The sequence below is a fragment of the Macrotis lagotis genome, chromosome 1, assembly GCF_037893015.1.
Source record: "Macrotis lagotis isolate mMagLag1 chromosome 1, bilby.v1.9.chrom.fasta, whole genome shotgun sequence".
Classification (NCBI taxonomy): domain Eukaryota; kingdom Metazoa; phylum Chordata; class Mammalia; order Peramelemorphia; family Peramelidae; genus Macrotis; species Macrotis lagotis.
In genome coordinates, this window is record NC_133658.1 from 241,237,698 (window position 1) to 241,244,827 (window position 7,130).

Below are 7,130 nucleotides of genomic sequence, written 5' to 3' on the forward strand. Positions count from 1 at the left end.
CATTTATCTAGAAAGACATGTTCCCTCCTTGTGTAAATCAGAATGTATTTTGGTAAGTGTGAAATCAAATTAAAGGAAGCCTCTTTTCTACCTTTTTTTGTCATCCCATAGATATATTTTAGCAGGTTTGGTATAGCTAGGTGGCACACTAGATAGAGCCCTAGGTCTGGAGTCAGGAAGACTCATCTTCCTGAGTTCAGACCTGACCTCAGACAATTATTAGCTGTGTGACCCTGGGCAAGTCATGTAACTCTGTTTGCCTCTGTTTCCTCATCTGTCAAATGAGTTGGAGAAGAAAATGGCAAACCACTCTGTATCTTTACCAAAATAACTCCAAATGGGATCATAAAGAATCAGACATGAGTGAAATGACTAAACAACAATAAATAACCTTCCTGATAGATGTTGGGAATAAAAATACAAAATGAAAAAGATCATAGAGCTAGAGCTAGAAGGGATGTCAAAGGCTACCTCAGCCAAGGCCATCATCTTATAGAGGAACCATCATTTTACAGAGGAACTAAGGAAGTTAACCAAGATAATTCAGGTGGGATGTGTTAGAGGTGGGGTTCAATTGCGAGGTATGTGATTCCAGAGTCAGTTTTCTTTTTCTGCCTAGGATGAAAGAAAAAGAGTAATCCTGTGTTAGTCCAAAGAATATTTGTGGTTTTTGTGGAGCTAAAAAGTGGCTTGAGTTACCTGGGCTTTAAGATTCCTAGATCAACTTTCACCCTAAGGCCTGTTTGCCATTATCTGAGTGTACAAGTAATGTCAATAGAAGATTTTTACAATCTCCCTCAGTCCCCAAGGTTTTTGAGAAGAACCCTATACCCCAACCTCAGAATTCTTCTTCATGACCTCCCTACATGGCCTCTATATAGGGAGTGCCAGGTATGAAGTTCAAATCTAACCGCAGATACTTACTAGCTGTAAGATCCTGGACAAGTCCCTTAAATTCTGTTTTATTTCCTTGTCTGCAAAATGAGTTGGAGAAGGAACTGGCAAACCACTCCAGTATTTTTGCCAAGAAAACCCCAAATGGGGTCACAAAAAGTCAGATGTAACTGAACTTTTCCACCTCATTCTCTTCTACTTCTCACCCTCTTCCCCCCATTACACTCCCATTTCTCCTTATAGTATTTTCCCATGTCCTGAATTTAAAAGTTAGTGGGAGATTGCTTTTGGATTCTGCTTTCCCAATGTATATTAAAATTGATTCATCAATGCCATGAGCTAAATGAATATTTTATTCTGGCTCCACTTAAATCAAAATCTTGAGTTTGAATCTCTTCCCTACTGGCCCAGCTCCAAAGAATGCTGGAATATGGCCAGTGCTTAGCTCATCTATATGCCATTCATCCTGAGAGTCCTGAGTAGATAGATTTAGTTTCACAGATACCTCTCAAGACTTTCTTGGAGTTCTCTTCCAAATTTGAAGGTTCTTCGACATCTGGTTTGGTCTGGAATCCCCAGGGCATTTTGAATTTTCCAACAATCCCAGAACTGATCCTGTTTCCCCAAGATCTTCTTAGCTCCTTTCAAGATTTAATTCATGTGCCACCTTCGTATAAAATGAGGCTTTTTCTAATCTCCATCAAACCCCATTGACAATTTTAACTTTTTCTTTGATTTATTTTACATTTGCTTTACACCTAGCCTCTAGCCTCAAAGTCATTAAAACTGGATTTAAGCCCTACCTTTGACACAGTGAAGGCATATTAAAAACCATTTTATTTCAACTGAAAATATTAAGAAATAAATATTTCCCAGTCTTTTAAGTATTCACCATTTCTTTCAGGTCTAATCATTTATCTTAGGAAAGTATATAAATGATCAAAAATGAAAGTTAAGATCTTAAAAAATGAATTTAAAGAATGGTAGCCAAAGTTATAAGGAAAAGCAACTCATGTCTAGTTGCCTTCCTTAGAAACCAGCTCTTAAACTTTTGGGGGGGACTGTGGATTCTTTTGGCATGTGGATTCTCAGAATGATTTTAAATAATTTGAAAGAAACACTAAATTTCATTTAGAGGGTGGTGAAAATAAAGAAAATAAAGGTTCTTTCCAAGTTCATGGTATGAGATGAATTTACCCACTTAAAATTTGAGGGGTGGCTAGGTGGCACAGCAGATAGAGCACTGGCCTTGAAGTCAGGAGTACCTGGGTTCAAATCCAGCCTCAGACACTTAATAATTACCTAGCTGTGTGACCTTGGGCAAGCCACTTAACCCCATTGCCTTGAAAAAATCTAAAAAATAAAAAATAAATAAAATTTGGAGATTTCTCAAAGTATGAAGAGAAAAGTTTTATTCACTTCTCAAGAATCAGACCCCACCCACTCTGCCTTAAAACAAGGAGAGAGAGAGAAAGAGAGAGAGAGAGAGAGAGAGAGAGAGGTAATGGAACAAGGAATCCAAAATCTATTTATCCTAATGCGATTCTCCCGACCCACCCATCTTCATTAGTGAGGAATATGGTCTTCACAATCTAGATGCATAAATTAATCTAAAGAAAAAGCATATAATTCAAACAGAGACAGGTTCTCCCCCTCCAGAACAAAGAACGTAAAAATATCGTGGACTTCAATCCAGATAAGACAGGGTCAGTTTACTCTTTACATTTTGGTCAAGGTAACATTAAGTTCCTTGGCAGGGCAGGAGGGGCAGAAGAGACGTAACACACAGTTCAACTATTTATAATCTATAATATTCTACTGAAAAAATCTCAAACTTTATCCCATTCAATAGGACTATTGAAATCTATTGATTCTGCATTAAAATCTCTGTATTAAGGGGTGGCTAGGTGGTGCAGTGGATAAAGCATCAGCCCTGGAGTCAGGAGTACCTGGGTTCAAATCCAGCCTCAGACACTTAATAATTACCTAGCTGTGTAGCCTTGGGCAAGCCGCTTAACCCCGTTTGCCTTGCAAAAAAAAAAAAAAAACCTAAAAAAATCTCTGTATTAGATTTATGGTCCACTTAAGAGAAATATTCCTTTTTTTTCTACTTCCTGAAGGAATTAAGGGCATTGATAAAGGGGAATTAGTCCCCTAAGTAATTTTCATTTATGATTTCTTGAAATACAGCTCTGAAAAACCAGCTTTTGATCAAGTGCAGTGGAATTCAAATGGAGCTACATAACTTTGTGTTTAAACCCAAATCATTCTGGCTCTCACTGATTGGTCAATAACAGGTCCCAGCACAACAAGCCTCACTTGCTCAGTGTTTGGGTTTTCATGGCTTAGAGTGAATAAAAATAGCAATTGTTTCTGTTCTGTTTCTGAAACTCTAAGGGACTTCCCTTCCCAGGCTGATTCTCTTGTGAAGGCAAACTAGGCTATCTTTGACCTCTGTTGTTTTTTTTTTTTAATATGTCCTGCCACTTGACATACCAGATCCTCTTTGAGAAGGAAGGATGAACAATAACATCATTCCCCAGGTCACCAGGGAGGGAGAAGGCCAGAGATGAGATTTTAAAGGGAGGGAGAGGTCAGAGGATGAGTAGTTTAAAAAAAAATGACTCTCTAGAGAATTCTAGAAAGATTAAGATTATTCTTTTTGTTAGGGCAGCTATATGGTACAGTGGATAGAGCATGACCCTGGAGCCAGGAAGACTCATCTTCCTGAATTCAATCTGACATCAGACACTTAACAAGCTATGTGATCCTGAGCAAACCTCAGTTTCTTCATCTGTAAATAAATTAGAGAAGGAAATGACAAACCACTCCAGTTTCCCTGACAAGATAACCCAAAATGGAGTCATGAAGACTCAGACACAAGTGAAAACACCTGAATAACAACAAATTCTATTTCACAGAATAGAATGTTAACTCCAAATTGTGTTTGATCATTTGTAACATTTTCCTTATTTTCTTGTAAATGTTAATTCAAAATGTCTAGGTTAAAAACATATGAGGTGGGGGGAGGGGGAGGGAGCAGACAAGTAGGTGGTACAGCTCTGGAGTCAGGAGGACCTGAGTTTAAACCTGACCTCAGACACATTGACTAACTGTGTAACCTGGGCAAGACATTTAACCCCACTTGCCTTTAAAAAAAAAAGAAACGCAACAGAGGTGACTTAAGGGACCCTAATGATTAGGACATTTTTCTCTTAAGAAGGACAATGCAGGGGCGGCTAGGTGGTACAGCCCTGGAGTCTTGAGTACCTGAGTTCAAATCCGACCTGGGACGCTTAGTAATTACCTAGCTGTGTGGCCTTGGGCAAGCCACTTAACCCCATTTGCCTAGCAAAAAACCTTAAAAAAAAAGGACAATGCTTGAATTTAGAATAATGTTAAATTAATTTTAAAAATTGTAGCAGATATGTGCCTAAAAGATAATCTTTCTTAATCAAAATTCATATGCTGGCTCTGTGATTCTGGAACTTTCACTAAACCTCTGGATACCCCAAGCAACTTGCTAAGATTTTAAGTACTAATCTTCAAACTGATCAAGGAAGTTCCTCACTAGAGTGTCCTTCTCAAGAGCCTACCAGAACCAGCTTGCTCCAGAGTAAATTGTTACATTTTCAGGGCAAACATTTATATTTGGGGAAATTAGCAAATTTACAAATCAGGGCTTGATAGGTCGTTTTGTTGACTGTCTAGACTCAAAAAAGTGATGGAGAAATGTTAATAGTGCAGGTTAAATTTCGGCTGCACGCAACATGGGGATGATGATCAACCTTAATGGACTTGCTTATTCCATCAGTGCAACAATCCATCACAGTTTTGGGATATCTGTGATGGAGAATACCATCTGTATCTGGAGAAATAATTGTGGAGTTTGAACAAAGACCAAAGACTATTACTTTAATTTTAAAAAAGTTATCTTATTATGAAATTTTGCTATCTCTTATACTTTATTTTTTTCCCTTAAGGATATAATTTCTCATCACATTCAACTTAGATCAAAGTGTACCATGGAAACAATGTCAAGACTAACAGACTGCTCTTCTGTGGGGGGTCGGAGGAGGGAAGTGAGATTGGGAAAAAATTGTAAAATTTAAAATAAATAAATTAATTAAAAAAAAAGTTTAGACTGCATTCTTTTTGTTTGGTTCTTTTTTCTGGAGAGGTGTGATACTGACAAAATCCAGATCTAGTCTAAAATATTTTTGCACTTATTGGTATTCATATTGCTTACCCCTATTAGAATATTTATCTTATATAAATTTCCAAAATGTACTGGCAAATATGTGGTCAGTAGGAAGGAAGAGTTCAGTAAGTAAGGTTTAACAAGGAAAATACCATTAACTAAAAATGTCTCTAGCTAAATGAGTGGGTGCAAACTATCTTAATTGCTTATTAAGTCCTTGCAAGTAATGAGTGTTTAATAAATGTTGAGATGAGTTTAAATGAATTGAATCTGGCTATTCCAAGTCCTAGAAGGAAGCTAGATCAGAGCTCTCAACAGTATCCATGAGCTTCAGGTGGGAATAGTAGAAGCTCACTCCCTTCTCCATCCATTTGACTGGATACATTTGTGGTGTGTGACACTTCCCTTTCTAAGCTCCATCCCTGCACCTTTCCATTTTTTCATTGTCCCCTCCCCATGGTAGAAATTTTCATAAGACAACTAACAGGAAAAATCTTAATCATTCAACTGCCCAATCTGTCCATTGCTACCCTGATGGCTGGCCTGTTGCTTTTGGCCATGAACTTCTACCTGTTGGGCCCCCAAGCTGTCAAAACATCTCAAACCGTGAGTATCATTGAGAATTTGGGCTTTTTTTCTACCAGAGTTACTTGGCCTGAAGAGAAAAAGGTCTTGGAAAGATGGTATACCTCTGGAAACGGATTGTTAGGAAGGAATATTGTATATCAAAGACTCGTGCTTTGAGGAGAGGGAAGTAGGGTTTGAGTAGGTGCGGGATGAAAAAAAACGATTACTAGAAAAGAAGTAACATGTAAACAGATTCCAGGTTTGGTGTAGAATTTCCAGACATCCTATTTGTCTGTCTGTCTCTGATGCTCTGTCTCTATGTCTCTGTGTCTCTGTCTCTGTGTGTCTGTGACTCTGTCTCTGTCTCTATCTCTCTGTCTCTCTCTCAAAATTGATATCTTCTTATAAATAAAGAAGTTGGTCCTGTATTTTAAATCTTTCCTCCTTTTCTAATGCATAGAGAGAAATAAAATATCACATGAAATTTTCACAGATTTAGAGCTATTTGGGACCTAAATGATAAATCATCCAGTCCTACTCAACTCATTTTACACATGAAGAAACTAGCCAAGAGAAATGAAATTACTTATCCAAGGTTACCCAGCTTAAAGAATTGGGATATTTAAAATCTGACAGGTACTATGAGTCACTTCTATATTGTTAGTAAAAATAACTTCTTCCATTTTTCTACTCTCTATCCCTAAATGTCATCAGAAGTGACTTGATATTCTCCAGATTAAATATGACAGAAGAAATAAAGCCCATTGGAAAAGTAGAGTCTGAAGAAAAACAGCAAGGTCTTCCCTAGAAGGATAAGAGGGTCTTCGGGAAAGAAGAATAGGAGATAGAAAGGCATATGTAAGAAAGATAGTCTGCTGGGGAGGTGAAGGAAAAGAGAAAACTGAGTTTAGGTAAAGATGGAAATTAATAATAATTAATCACTTAATTTATATTGTCAGAAGCTTTAAAAGCATATATTTCATTTGATCCCCAGAATAATCTTGTGAGGTAGGTATTCTTTTTATTCCCAATTTATGGATGTGGGTCCATAGCCAGGGAATATATGATGCAAGTTGGAACCTTAGTCCAACATTCTACCTGCTCCCCAAAGGGTTACAGAAACAAACAAGATTTTTTTTTATTGTTACCTTTCTACCTTGTTAAAATACTTTACAAAACAGACTGCAAGTAACAGGAGTTTACAATAACACATTCTCTTTGGAAATGTACTTGTTTGTGCATATGAATATTTTGAGAAATGGGTATGAAATACATAAATTTTATTTTCTTAAACAGAAAGATGTAATACAAGAGAGAAGACAGCCTAGAAAAAGGAAAGGTCTACTCTCCTTGATGACCCAGGTCAATTAACAAACATTTATTAAATGCCTACTATGGGCCAGGCACTACAAAAGGTTATAAAAATAAAATGCAATCATAGTCCCTGTCATCCAGGAGTTTCTACTTT